We start from the raw sequence: 14,880 nt of genomic DNA, 5'->3' as shown, positions 1-14,880 counted from the left end.
TGCAAAATATTCCAATATGTACAAAATACATACAATAAATAAATGTATACAAAAAATAATATACAGTATACCCAAAATGAGAAGACTGTATACAATAAAAATCCTAGTATATATGTCCTGGAGGGAGGGAAGCTCACCTCCGATGAAGTGTCTGGTAGTTTGCACCACCCTTTGCAGGGCTTTGCGGTTGAGTGCAGTGCTATTGCTGTACCAGGCAGTGATGCAGTCAGTCAGGATGCTTTCTACAGTACTGGTGTAGAACCGTGTGAGGATGTGGTGGTTCATTCCAAACTTCCTCAGCCATCTCAGGAAGAAGAGGCGCTGGTGAGCATTCTTCACAATGGCCTCAGTGTGGACGGACCATGTGAGTTCCTCAGTGATGTGGACACCGAGGAACTTGAAGCTGCTGGCTCTCTCCATTGATGTTGATGGGGCTGTATTCTCTGTCTTTTTTCCTGAAGTCCACCACAAGCTCCTTGGTCTTGGTCTTACTGACGTTGAGGGAGAGGTTGTGATCCTGACACCAGCATGTCAGAGTGTGCACCTCTTCTCTGTAGGCTGTTTCATCATTGTCAGTGATCAGACCTGTCGTATCATCAGCAAACTTAATGATGGCATTGAAGCTATGTGTTGCCACACAGTCATGTGAGTACAGTGAATACAGGAGTGGGCTGAGAACACAGCCCTGCGTTGCTCCAGTTTTGAGGGTCAGTGATGAGGAGAAGTTGCTGCCCATTCTGACCACCTGGCGTCTGCTTGACAGGAAGTCCAGGATCCAGCTGTACAGTGAGCTGTTTAAGCCCAGAGCCTGGAGTTTCTCAGTAAGCTTGGAGGACACTATGGTGTTGAATGCTGAGCTGTAGTCTACAAAAAACATTCTCACATGTGTTCCTTTTTTCCAGGTGGGAAAGAGCAGTGTATATTGTAGATGCAATGGCATCAGTGGAGTGATTGTTGCGATATGCAAACTGCAGTGAGTCCAGTGAGGTGGGCAGCACAGAGCAGATGTAATCTCTGATTAGTCTCTCAAAGCATTTCCTGATTATGGGGGTCAGAGCAACAGGACGCCTCTGACAAGATGTTTGCACCTCTGATAAGACGTTTCCTCTCTGATGTCAATAAGACATTCAGCAGGGGGCCTGGGTAGCTCAGCGAGACTTCCATCTCTGGAGTTACGAGTTCAAATTCAGGGTGTGCTGAGTGACTCCAGCCAGGTCTTCTAAGCAACCAAATTGGCCTGGTTGCTAGGGAGGGTAGAGTCACATGGGGTAACCTCCTTGTTGTCACAACTAGGGTTCTCGCTCTCAATGGGGCGAGTGGTAAATTGTGCGTGGATCGCAGAGAGTAGCATCCGCCACCCGGTTTAAGGTGATAACTGTGCCACCACACTGACCTACTAAGTAGTGGGAATAGGGCAGTTCAAAAAGGAAGAAAAGGGGATAAAAAATAAAAATAAGACATTCAGCAGATGTCTTTGAGATGTTTATTATTTAGAATGTTTGTAAATCTGATCTTTTTAAGATGTTTGGCAGATGTTCATTAGAATGCAGTTAATTCAGATGAAACACTCTTAAACAGACATCTTGAAGATGTTATCTGGGGTAATTCTGACTTTATCTCAAAATTCTGACTTTTTAATCTCATAAAAAAAACTTAGGATCTCATAATTATGATCTACAAAAAGAAAAAGCAAAACAAACTAAATAATTGAATGTGGTGTCCATTTTCATCTCTGGAACCTTTAAACGAAAAGTACAGCCAAGAACATGTTTTTCCCCCCACTATTTTGGTGTCAACACTTTTTGTACTGACATAATATACATAGATTTATAGGTTTGCTCTGATATATATAATTCTTTGTCATTATTTGCACACATATTCATTCCTGACGACGACTACTGCTACTGACTGTAATAATAATGATACTAATAAGAATAAGAATACTTATAATAATACATTTATTCTTTTTTTAACTGGATCGTTTAGATCAATGTCAGTTATCCCGTGGCGCTTGTCCCATGACCAGACAGAGAGAGAGAAATAAAGGGTAAGATCCCTCCTCCACAAAAATGAACATAAATACCATGTGATGTGGTAACATTGGAAAAAATAGCACACGCTTCCTCCAAACTGTGTGTCTTGCTGAAAACCGAAAGCCTAATCACGTCATGAAGAGATGAGGTCTTCCACCACTTACTCATATCACATAAATACACGCGCACAGTACAGTTCTCTGAGTCAGCATAATCTGCCCTCACTTCTTATGACTACACCCTCTCCCACGGACAAGGTAACGTAATGTTTTATTAACTAAATGATCGATAAATAATAATAAAACAGATATTGTGAGTTCATGCGCGAGCTGTTTTAAATGCATCACTAGTAGGAATGCTACTAACCGCATTTAGTTAATATAAAAACTATAATACTTAAATGTCTGATTAAGATATTTTACCATATTTAATTTGCTGTGAGTGGCCAGAAAGACTGTGCCGCTCAATGTGTACGTCTGCATCACTGATAATCCATTGTGTCACCTGTGTTACGACAGAACAATATGTTTGGAAAAGCTAACGTTAGTGTATTGTCCCGTGTGTGTGTGTGTGTGTGTGTGTGAGTGTGTATTTATCACTTTGTGGGGACCAAATGTCCCCATAAGGATAGTACAACCCGAAATTTTTGACCTTGTGGGGACATTTTGTCGGTCCCCATGAGGAAAACAGCTTATAAATCATACTAAATTATGTTTTTTGAAAATGTAAAAATGCAGAAAGTTTTCTGTGAGGGTTAGGTTTAGGGGTAGGGTTGGGTTTAGGGGATAGAATATAAAGTTTGTACAGTATAAAAACCATTATGTCTATGGAAAGTCCCCATAAAACATGGAAACACTACATATAGTGTGTGTGTGTGTGACTGTAGCGAACACACACACAAGATGAGACAGTCACAATGTCGGAAGAAACTGCTTTATTAAAAGAAAGCAGTGCAGGCGAAAGTACAAAGGGCAAATCCAGTGAAGAGTTGTCGAGGGAAGCGTAGGGTCAAAAGCCGGGGAATCAAAGTATCAACAAGGGGCAAATCCAATGAGAATGGTCGAGGGAAGCGAGGGTCAAAGCCGGGGTAATCAGAATAGAGTAGCGGGAAGGACTAAACAGGGGAGCTAGGGGAACAAGAGAGCTAGCAAGCTAAGGGGTAACGAATCACAGGGGGGTCAAAACTAGACGAGACTAGCGGGGGGCAAAGACACGGGAATCTAAATACAATAACCAACACCCGTGCAGCGAAAGGGTGGTGATATATATAGGGGAAGGTGCAGGTGTAAACAATGAAAGGTGATGAGACGAGTGCAGGTGAAACTAATGTGCAGGAGGATTGGAAGCGCGTGAGAAACTCGAGGAAGGGAGATAACCTACGAGCATGTGAGCGAGTAGGCGCAAAGTGGGCGTGAGGGCTCGAGCGAGCAAAAAGAGCGTGAAAAGCTTGAGGGGGCGGAGCGAGGGAGTGAGGTCGAGGGAGTGAGTGTGTGTGCGACGATGCGGGGATGGGGCAGAGGAGCGGGGTTCGTGACAGTGACATTCTAGAAAATGAAAGAAAAATCTTTGTAGGTTTTATTGCTTTATAAACGTTATTTCATGGGGAAAGTTTTGATTACATCATAAAATAACTCAAATAGCCCACAGCCCTGGTGTTTAGAAATATTTAAGAAAGTCAGTGGTGTTTTGATGAACGGTCCCTGCACATTCTTGAGTGTTGTCGCATCCTATCATAAACTAAAATAAATAAAAAACTACACTTTGACACTTTGTTTTCTTTGATTCTTTGGTAAACTGATATTTGTACTTGAAACTTAAATTAGAACGTACTTAAAAGCTTTCATTCATGTTTGGAAGGTTTTGGTGTATCTATTAATCCAAGGAATTGCCTCGTATGTTCTAATTGTTAAATACATTTTGATATTACTCCTACATTACATTACTCTTTTCTGTTTCAGGAATTTGTGCTACAGATTTTGGGGAAAAAATGGTGTATTTATGGAGAGTTCTGAAACTCTGACATAAGGACACTGTCACATCGCAGGTGAGACAGCCTAGGTGAATTTTTTGCTCTTGGCATTGGTTTGGGCCATGCTGGACCTGAAGAAGTACTTCACCGAAGGCCTGATCCAAGTGGCTATCCTTCTCAGTTTGGCCGGGATGCGTGTGGACGTGGATCCTTACCTGCCCCCTCTCTGCGAAATTATTCAGGGCCCAAGTTTAGCTATAACTCAGACCCAATTCTGCAATCTTCGAAACATCCTTGATGGATACAACGTACATCCAAAGAGCATAGACATAGATGGGTTCTTTACAGCCCACAGGCTCTTGAGTTGGGTACGATCTCTTGATCGTCTACAGGTGCCAGCAGCAGAGTTAGAAGCCTGGTTGGTCCACAGTGAGCCTGAGAATGGAGTGTCCATTCCAGCCCAGATAAGGCTCCTTGAGGAGGATGGTGAACTTGAGAATGTGGAGGATACCTCAGAGTTAAGCATGAGGTTGGGAAGTGGAGGAGAATTGGGATATGCCTTAGCTGTTGATGAAACCCTTGAAACATTGGGGCAAATGTCAAGAGGCCTCAACCTTTCAGACCTTGATGACCTAATTAAAGAGGTAATGAAGCCAAAAGTATTTAACATTTTTGGATAAGGTTGACCAATTTTTGCCCATGTTAAATCTGTTTTGCAGTTTCTTGCATAATAGTTCCAAGTAAATATTTGAGACGTTGGTGCTAGCAACACCCTCAATGCAAGGGGTGGTTGATTCTCATTAGTGATTTATTTATTAGAGCTTTTAATGGCATTTGACAATATTTCGTTTTTTATTTTATATGATATTAAATGTTGTTGTGAAACTGAAATGGGTCAATCTTAATCCATCATGAAGTGCTTTTTGAGTTTACACAATATATATAAATTCCATTTCTGAAAACACACACCCAACAACTTGCCCAATACCAGAAATGTCTTGTCTGGATGTGCTCTCTGATTTTGTACTGAGTTGGACGGAGGTGTGTGTCCCTATCTTCACCCTCAGGCACGGTTCGTTTTGCTGCACAGCTGGGTGTTAAGCAACTTCCAACATTTGATACGACTTGTGGATAAAATAATTAAACTTGGCTGGGTTTCCACTCCATTTGTTATTTAACTGTTGCATGTTGTTGTGTTTACTGACCGTGAGACGTTCATGAGACAGAAAGTCAGAAAGACTAGACTTGCTCTTTAATTTGCATTTGCAGGACGGGGATGATACGTCTTCCCTGTGGGAACAGGGACCTCAGCAAAACATCCACCAGGACCAATTGCAAAATGTAGGAATCCAACCTCTCACCTTGTTTGATGATGATGATGATGATGATGAGGAAGATGAGTTTATGGTGGATGGCTGGAGAAATACAAATCCATTTTGCAACCAAATCGTTGGAGAGGATGTACAGGTATGGTAGCTTCATGTTTCAAGTGAATATACCTACAATAATATAATATAATATTAGTATAATTGTTAAATATTTATATTCATTTTTTATCCATTTATATTTACTTAAATAAAACCCCTTTGACACTTGGATGGTTGTAGGGAGGCATTCAATACTATAGAAAAATCCCTGGACACTGTCGTGGCTTGTGAATCTTTACTACATAGAAATGCTTTGGACTTCTTCGATTAGGTCTTTGACAAACTTTGCAATCTAATAAAGATTTGCAAACTATGTTAAGTTACAGTATATTTACAGACTTACTGTAGCAAAGTGTTAAATTTGTGAAGGCATGAATTGGACTTAAAATGTGCAAAAATACCTATTTGAGTCCACATAAAAAGGTGTATAATGTAGATCTTGGCACTGAATGCTTTGCTGTGGACTTTTATTGGCTGCTTCATAGGCTGTCATAAATATGAAAGTTATCTGTTTGCTGCTGACCTTGATGAAGACTTTCCACATTTCAAAGCAGTGCAAAATTGGCACCTTTGTCTGACCTTGACAGATAACATTGTGATTTGAGATTTATTAAAGCTTTTCTTAAAGTTCACTTGCTCCTCTTTTAGTTGTATGGTGGAAGGGAGGACACTCCACTTTCCATTGAAGAGTGCTAGCATCTCATCAATGTAAACTTCACCTCAGAACAGAATCCAGAGGTAAAAACCTACAGCACATATACGTTAGAGGAAGAAAGTCAAGTCACTTTTATTTGCATAGTGTTTTTCATAACACACATATTTTCAAAGCAACTTTATGGAAAATGATGCTGTAATATCTTAAAGTCCTCATTGAATAGTTTAAATTGAGTGAGCAAGTCAAAGGCGACTGTGGCAAAGGATCCCAAAACTTCATAAAATGTTAGTTAATGGAGAAAACAAACCTTGGGAAAACCAGGCTGATACATTTTACATTTATGCATTTGGCAGACGCAGGGACAATCCCCCTGGAGCAACCTGGAGTTAAGTGCCTTGCTCAAGGACACAATGGTGGTGGCTATGGGGCTCAAACCAGTGTTCTTCTGATTACCAGTTATGTGCTTAGACCACTACACCACCACCACTCCACAAGTCCAAGTTGATGGGTAATGTCCATCCATCCATCCATCGTCAACCGCTTATCCTGTGTACAGGGTCGCGGGGGGCTGGAGCCTATCCCAGCTGGTGGGTAATGTGTACAACTAAAAGATATTGATTGAACTGTGAGATTAACAATTAAGTGTTTTTGATGTCCATCCCACATTAACTGTGGAAGTGCACATAGATGAAGTATCCTTTTTTTATTTGTCTAATGAACGCTACAGTTGGCATTAATTAATTGTCTATGTATAGTGTAGTCTATCCTAAGAAATAGATGATGCCAGCAAAGGTCATTTAGGTGTGCCTTGCAGTCCAGCTGGAAGTTTGTGGCAGTTCATTTTCAGGGAAGTCCATCCTAAGTCCAAGGTGCAGACAGTGGCCAGGGAAGTTACCCTTGTTGTTTGTTTGGAATTGGCAGCAGTTTATCATATGTGAAGTCCATCATAATATATTAAAGTAATGCAGACTGTTATCATCAAAGTGCCCCTTTCTGTCTTGTTGGTACAGACTGCAGTTAGTAGTGATCGCTCAGCAACACATAGCGGTGGGGCTGGGACATCAGGCTGGACACAAAAAATACAAGGAGTTAATTATATTGAGAAGAGGTTCTGAGATTACAGGAAACACTTCTTTCAGTAGTTTAGTGGGTCTAAGGTCTGGCATACTGTACATGTTGTTGCGTTTGTTACTTTAATAAGTTTTGTTAGCTCTTCCTGTCCTTTAAGAGTGAAGGAATGAAGTTGCTTGTAAGGGAATACTCTAATCTAAGGTGCTGTGGCAGACGGTTGCATAAATCCAATTTTCTTTTTTACTAATCAAAATGGTCTCATTTTGATTAGTAAAAAATTAGTAAATTTGCGGTTATTTTCTAAATTTGCCAAAATATGCAGACCTTGCAGCTTTTAGAGCCTGTTTGTCGCTAGAGACAGTTTCCTTCAATGCACTGCGAAACACCTCTAATTCCATACTCTTCCAATGGCATTCCATTGTCCGAGCTGCTCTTTTTAGATCATGAGAAAGATCGTTGAAACACGGGGCAGGGCTTTTCTTTAAAACGTTCTTTATTCAAAAGGGGGTGGCACTATATACAGTCCTAGAGAAGACTGTGTACATATTTTCTGTGACTATATCAAGTTCTTCTGAACTTTTTGGCATGCTTATTTGAGACAAATCTTGAACATTATAAGTGAAGCTATCTTTAGGGGTCGAAAGAATGCTTTCAACCAGATCGATAACGTGTTGTAGATTTATTGACCACAGCTAAGCGCAACATGCAAGAGGTAATGATCCGAGATGTCATCGCTCTGTGACAAAATTGCTATTTATCAAAATCAACTCCAGACAGAATAAAATCTAGCGTATGATTATGACATTGAGTTGGTCCTGTCACACTTTGTCTGACCACAACAGATTTGAGGATATCAATATATGCTAATCCCAATGTATAATTTTCATTATCTATGTGAATATTGAAGTCACCAGTTAATAAAGCTCTATCCACAGTAACTATTAGATCTTACAGATAAATCTGCAAATTCTCTAAGGAAGTCTGTATAGGGCCAAGAGCAAAATATGACAGGGATTTTCAACTTTTATCAAACAATGTCACATTTAAGAACTGTAACACCAAGAACATCAGTGTAAATTGTACCAATACCTCTTCCCCGACCCTTCAGGAAAAGCTCATGTTTATAACAATAACCTGAGATAGTAGATTCTGATTAAAGCCAGGTTTCTGTCAAACAGAGTGAATCGAAACTATGATCTGTAGTAATTTCATTTAAGATTAATGTTTTGGATGAAAGAGATCTGATATTATCACAAACTTTATTAGATGAAAATCTTTTTTTGTGTGTGTGTGTGTGTGGTAATTTTCATGTTTGACATCAAACAAATTTTTTAGGACTTAAAGGCATTGTGTTTAGTAGTTCAGGGAACAGACACAGTCTCTTTATGATATCTAGGTGATACCGTTTCTATGTGTTGTAGTTTATATGACCTGTGTGAAGCTAGAAGATGGTCGATTTAGCCAGTCTGTCTGCTTTCTGACCTAGGCCCTGGTTAGCACTAACACTATTAAGATTATGAGACAATTTACTAGAGAGGAGAGTAATGTCTTCCCTGAAGGCATGAAGTCTGTCTCTCTTTAGCAGTTCAGGTCTACACAAACAAACTAATTTAACTGTCTATGAAGCCTATGCTCCTCTCCCAACATTTAGACATCCAGCCATTCAGTGACAATAATCTACTATGTATCTCTTCACTGCGATAAGCAGGGAGGGGGCCAGAGCATATTACACTGCCTGACATCGCTTTTGCAAGTTCACACACCTCTTTAACATTATCTACATTGATTTCCGACTGGCAAAGCCGGACATCATTAGTGCCAACGTGAATAACAATCTTTAGCATTAGCCAGCACTTTTAACTTTGGTCTGATGTCAGACGCTCTTGCCCCTGAAACACATTGGATAATGGTGGCTTGAGTTTCTCTTTCCACTTACCTTAAAAAAGTATCCAGGATTCTCAGTGGGTGCATCACTGAATGGGAGAACCTGTTGAAAAACCCTAACAGGAATTTGTGTCAGTTTGCCCAGCGAGTGGTCAACCATTCGCCATGAAATGGGTGAAAGGACAGTTTATGGATCCCTGATGGGAAATGTAAGGGCTCAGCATTTTCCTCATGTCTTGGTTTTTTCAGCTGACAGGTCCCGATGTTCAGAATGTAGAGGAACATACACTTCAGTTCCAGAGGCCCTTCATTTAGCCGTTGTTGCCTGAACAGGAATCCACATTCAGCCAAGAGCAACAATGGCAAGATGTTTTGGCCATTATGGAGTCACAGGTAAACAATGGCAACCATCTTCAAGTTCACTAGCGTTTTGAAACCTTTTTTTTAGCGTTTCGATGATTTATTTATCTGAGTTTTAACTTCTTTGTATTTACAGGACATGAATACAGCTAAATCAATGGGCAATTCTGCCCTCAATATGAGTGAGTCAGACAGAAATATTGGATCCTTGGAAAACTTTATTCATCAGGATGTTAGCCTTCATCAAGCCACACTGTCAAGATCCTCTGAAGGTCCCAGTACAAACAGCATCATGGATGAAAACTCCATGCAAAACATTAACCTTTTAGAAACATCTTCTAATGTAAACATAGCTTTTGAGAGCTCTGATATCATAGACCTCCTTCGGACCCCTGGGACTAATAGTTCAATTAACAGTACCTATATACCTACCTTGTATGAGCAACAAAGCCTATCAAGCCCTTTAGATCCTCTTTTGGAAGAAGCCATGGTTGATGAAATTGGCCTAATGGATTTAGCTCTGGAAAGATTTAGCCAGGCACATCTTTCCCAATTTGAGGAACAAAACCAAGCATATTCTGACTCTGTTTTATCCATGGACTATAGCCAAAGCCCAACTTTTCCAAGTGGATCAATGTCTTCTATTTCCTCATCATTGTCCTCATGTTCTTCATCACCTTCCAGCCCATCCGCTGGTTTGATGCCCGAGGAAGGGGCTGTGGGCTACACCCATATCAAGGAAGAGGAAGGAGCTGTAGGTGGCTACATGCCAGAACAAACCAAAATGTGTTACACAAGTTATTTGGATCACATTGGGCATGATCATACCTACAACCAACCTCAATCTTTCAGCCAGAAGAAATCTCCAAAACAGCCATCCGATGACCCTTTTGTGGAGAAAGTGCCGGAGCATCTGTCAAGTCGGGATGAGAAACATGCTCGTGCCATGAACATTCCATTCCCCAGTGAATGTATCATAAATTTACCTGTTGATGAGTTTAATGAGTATCTCAATGAGGCTCAGCTCACGCTTATCAGAGATATACGCCGCAGGGGTAAAAACAAAATGGCCGCTCAAAACTGTCGACGAAGGAAGCTAGATAACTTACAGGGATTGGAACATAGCGTAGACGGTCTGCAACGCCACCATGTCAGACCGCTCAGGGAAAAATCTGAGATCTCACGCTCACTCAGGGAAATAAAGCGATGTATTAACAGCCTGTATCAAGAGGTGTATGAGAGACTAAGAGAAGAACAGGGACTGCTTCACTCACAACGCAGATCGGTTTTACACTCCAAACACAAACTTGGCAAGAGACAAAAAGACAAGAAGTGAAATGGAGAACTAAGATGATGAGCTAATGTTCATTTGTTTTGCAGGCTCGACAATGAGATTACAAGGCCCAGTGAAAACAGGCTCTGGAGAAATGCTCTCTGCTGTGAAGTCTACCTGCTGGTTTTCCATGGTTCAAAGGAACTGTGCAACAGGCAGGGGTTTTAACCCAAGGGATCATCCATGTAACACAACTTGCAAGAACCTGAAGTTCCATAGAGACGATAATGTTCATTTCAAGATCCAGAGTTGAATGGCAAGTCATATTAAGCAAAGAAATACATGGAGAGGAGGGAAATACAGACTGGGCTACAAAAAATTAAGCCTTTTCCCAAATCATGGACTTGATGTAGAGGTCTGCACAGGCCTTAAAATGAAACCCAGACCTGGCCCAAAAGATATGGAGAGATTATAAGCCCAAACCCAATCCGAAATCACTCACTATCTTTATAATTTCTTCTCTTAACATGTACTGTTGCAATAGGTTATATTTTATGTAAGCATAAAGGCAACATTTGTAACAGTAGCAGAACGGAAAAAAACATTGACTTATCGTTTGTGTGCTGAAACTTTTCTTGGTGCAGAGCAATCTGGAATAATATGAAACAATGTAACTGTTCCCTCTTTACAGCCTGAACTTGCTCAGAACGTTTAACCTTAGTGACACCTGTGCTAAAAACAATTTAAACGCAGCACAAAGAATGAAACAGAGCGCAGGTGTCTTGACAAGAAAATTTGAAGTTCTTTTTAACTTGACACAGTGTTTAAACAGTGCCGGTCCTGTGCTAGATGCTGCGAGACACTGCACAACAGTAAAATACATTCGTCCAACATGTGTTTAGGTAGGAAAACAGTGGGAAAAACACGTTTGGTGTGAACAGCCCAATCTCGTCCGTTCATGCATGAGAAAGTGTGCGTGTAGCAAATTCGGTAGGCCTGTTTATTTTTTCATTAATTACAAACCCAAACCCCTACTTGAAATACTGGCCCGAACCCGGCCCGAAACCCATCGGGTTCTCGGTTCCTGTCAGGCTCGGGTCAGGTTGCAGACCTCTAACTTGATGTGGACTTGCCATTGCACACTCCAGAGTGGACTCGACAGTCTACGTGGCATTTTGTTGCCAAAGTGTGGACTTTGAGGAGGTCTGCATGGGCTATGGCATCAATTGGAACAGGGACTGGGTGTTAAAAATGGACCCAAATAAGGCCAATAAGAGCAGCAAATAGCAAATTATGATACATGGGAGAATTCTCAGGAATTCCTTGAAATCCTAGTTTTAATGTATCTTTAAAACTGCTTACTGGCATGGCCTCACTTCACATGAAAACCATAAATATCCAATACTTAACTTACAGTTTCAGAACAATGGCCTTTTGCCATAAACAACTGTAAATTCCACAGAGCCCTTCAAGAAATGTCACTCATGTCTATTAAAATTGTGCAGGGTTTGCAACATCATAATAGGGAACACCTTCATACCATGTGCATTTAACATTGACTTAGATAAATGTTGGCTTAATCATCCTTGAGAAACAAGGTTGTGAATTTCAAGGATTTCTGACCCACCATAAAAGAGAAATAGAGCTGTTTGTCTGGACTCCAAGGTCCACCACTGTCCAAGATCATTTTCAAAACCCACAACTAGGAGTGATGATAAATTATAATAGTTTATCACAATTGCATGATTCCAGAGGTTTCAATAATTGTCAGATTTTGTTGAGGCCCCCTAGTTAAGAACCACTTGAATAGATTGCATTACTGTAATGTATTGTTGTACATGTGTACAAAATATAGGTTATGCAACTTTATTTACAATGTGAAATGTTTTGTAAAATAATTTAATGTAGGACATAAGAGGAGCTCCAAGAAGAGAACCATATACAAGCTTGCAGAATGAAGAAGAGTTGAATGTCATCAATTTGAGTAAACCCATCTCGGATGTTGGTTTATCTGCCTTTGGTAAAGGTTTGTCTTTTGTACTAACTAGACATTGTAATGAATCAACACCTTTACACAAGTTCTTTCCAAATTTAAGACTCAAAAAATTATTTTGTGTTCGGACATTGGTAGGCACTAGTCAGTCTTCAGTGGATCCAGATCATCAAGCAGACTTTCTTGCTACAGATACCTCCAGAAGTCCGGGACTCTCTGTAAGTCAAAATACACACACTATTACTCCTTTCAGGGGCAAATCTTAATTTATTCCACCTAAATATGGAAATGCTTCCCTTGATACTTATTGTAGATTGGTGGAACAAGACTTTACATCACTTGTTAAACAAAAGAGGCTATACAAATAATTTAACTAAAGTCCAACGATTGGAACTTGAGGCTCTTAAATCTGATACATCTAAAGTAATTCAGAGTGCTAACAAAGGGGGAGCCTTGGTAATTCTTGACCATACTGTCTATGATAAAGAGATTAAGAGACAATTCAGTAACACCACGTTTTACCAGAAATTGAGCAGTAGTCCTATAAATTAGTTTAAACATCATGTCCATCAAACTCTGAAACATTTCTTAGATCTAGGTGAAATTATCAAGTCTGAATAAAGTTTTATGAGTGTTGAGCATCCTGTAACACTAGTTATATATACGCTCCCCAAAATACATGACTTACAATGATACACCTCCGGGCAGGCCAGTTGTCGCTGCCATTGGTTCTCTAACTGAAAAAAATCTATGCTTATGCTGATTATTTTCTTCAACCTCTTGTAACATCTCTCCTATCATATACCAGAGATACTATGGATTTTAACAATATACAGTCCATTCAACCTTCTCCTTTACCCTTTATTTTGGTTACCAGGGACATTGAATCCCTATACACTAATGTGCCATTTGAGGATGGTCTTAAATCAGCGTCTTTTTTAGATCAGCACAGTAACAATGTACCTTGTATTCGGTTTTGACACAACTATTTTCTTTTTGATTCTGAATTTTATTGGGGTGGCTGTGGCTCAGGTGGTAGAGCGGGTTGGCTACTAATCACAGGGTTGGTGTTCGTTTCCCGGCCCACATGACTCCACATGCTGAAGTGTCCTTGGGCAAGACACTGAACCCCAAGGTGCTCCAAATGGCAGGCTAGCGCCTTGCATGGCAGCTCTGCTGTCATTGGTGTGTGTGAATGAATCACAGTGAAACATTTTGGCTTTGAACACAGCTAAGGTTAAAAAAAGCACTATATAAGTGCAGACCATTTATTTACAAGTATCTGGAGTTCGTATGGGTTCCAAGATGGCTCAGAGTTTTGCCTCGTTTCGTGGCTTGTTTAAACAGAAAATTTAATTCAATCACTAATATCATCCCTTTTTCCATTTCATTAGGGTGTGTCAAATGTATATTGATGATATTTTTGGTCACAACTGTTGGAATTTCACTCATTTATGAATGCTAACAGTAGTTCACAATGGAGTTTGACCAACAGAAGATGAATTTTTGGATGTTTATGTGATTGCAGGCCAAAGTAGACTTATGACTAGTCTATATTGAACACTTACAGACAGAAATTCTATTCTGCATGGGACTTCTTATCCTGTCCATCTAAAACAGTCACTTCCTGTCTCTGTTCAATCAAATTCGAAGGATCTGTAGTTCAGGTCATGATTATAAAATGCAAGCTTCCGAACTTACACAGCAGTTTAGTTGGAGGTCTTATGCTGTAGAGTGGATTGTGTAATCAGCTAATAGTTTTCATCATATGTCCCAACTTGAGTGCCTCAACAAAATAACTTCAAAATCAACAGAAACTAGGGTTAGTTGTTATATACAGTACTCTCATCATTAATAGTGATCACTCCCTAAAGACTTGCTTTAGTAGTTGATATGGTCATGTGATTTCTTAAGTGTGTTTGTAAGTGTTTTAGTCTGATGAAAAGCATGTAGATTGAAACATCACGTTTGCTTTTTCTGTGGTAAACTCGTTAAATTTAGTTGGGAGCAACAGTGTGCTGACTTTGTTGAGAGTTTTTTTCCCATAAAATAATGTAAACATTTTTATATTCAATTGCTTATGCACCTCGTGTTAAATATTTTGTAGTGAATTTACAATAGGACAAGCTGGTATTGTTCTCTTCTGTTTTCACTAAAAGATGTATATTATTGTTTTCCAATGCATAAATTCTTTAATGTAATTTTTTTTTGTAAA

The 14,880-nt window shown here is 39.9% G+C and overlaps 1 pseudogene; it reads left to right on the top strand.

Annotated features, from left to right (window-relative positions):
* The first annotated feature begins 4,118 nt into the window (after window positions 1-4,118).
* Window positions 4,119-10,735, top strand: LOC127652600 (endoplasmic reticulum membrane sensor NFE2L1-like; annotated as a pseudogene).
* Window positions 10,736-14,880: the final 4,145 nt, after the last annotated feature.

Source organism: Xyrauchen texanus, chromosome 12 (genome assembly GCF_025860055.1).
Source record: "Xyrauchen texanus isolate HMW12.3.18 chromosome 12, RBS_HiC_50CHRs, whole genome shotgun sequence".
Classification (NCBI taxonomy): domain Eukaryota; kingdom Metazoa; phylum Chordata; class Actinopteri; order Cypriniformes; family Catostomidae; genus Xyrauchen; species Xyrauchen texanus.
Note: the sequence above shows the minus strand (reverse complement) of the source record. Positions and strands in the feature narration are given on the sequence as shown.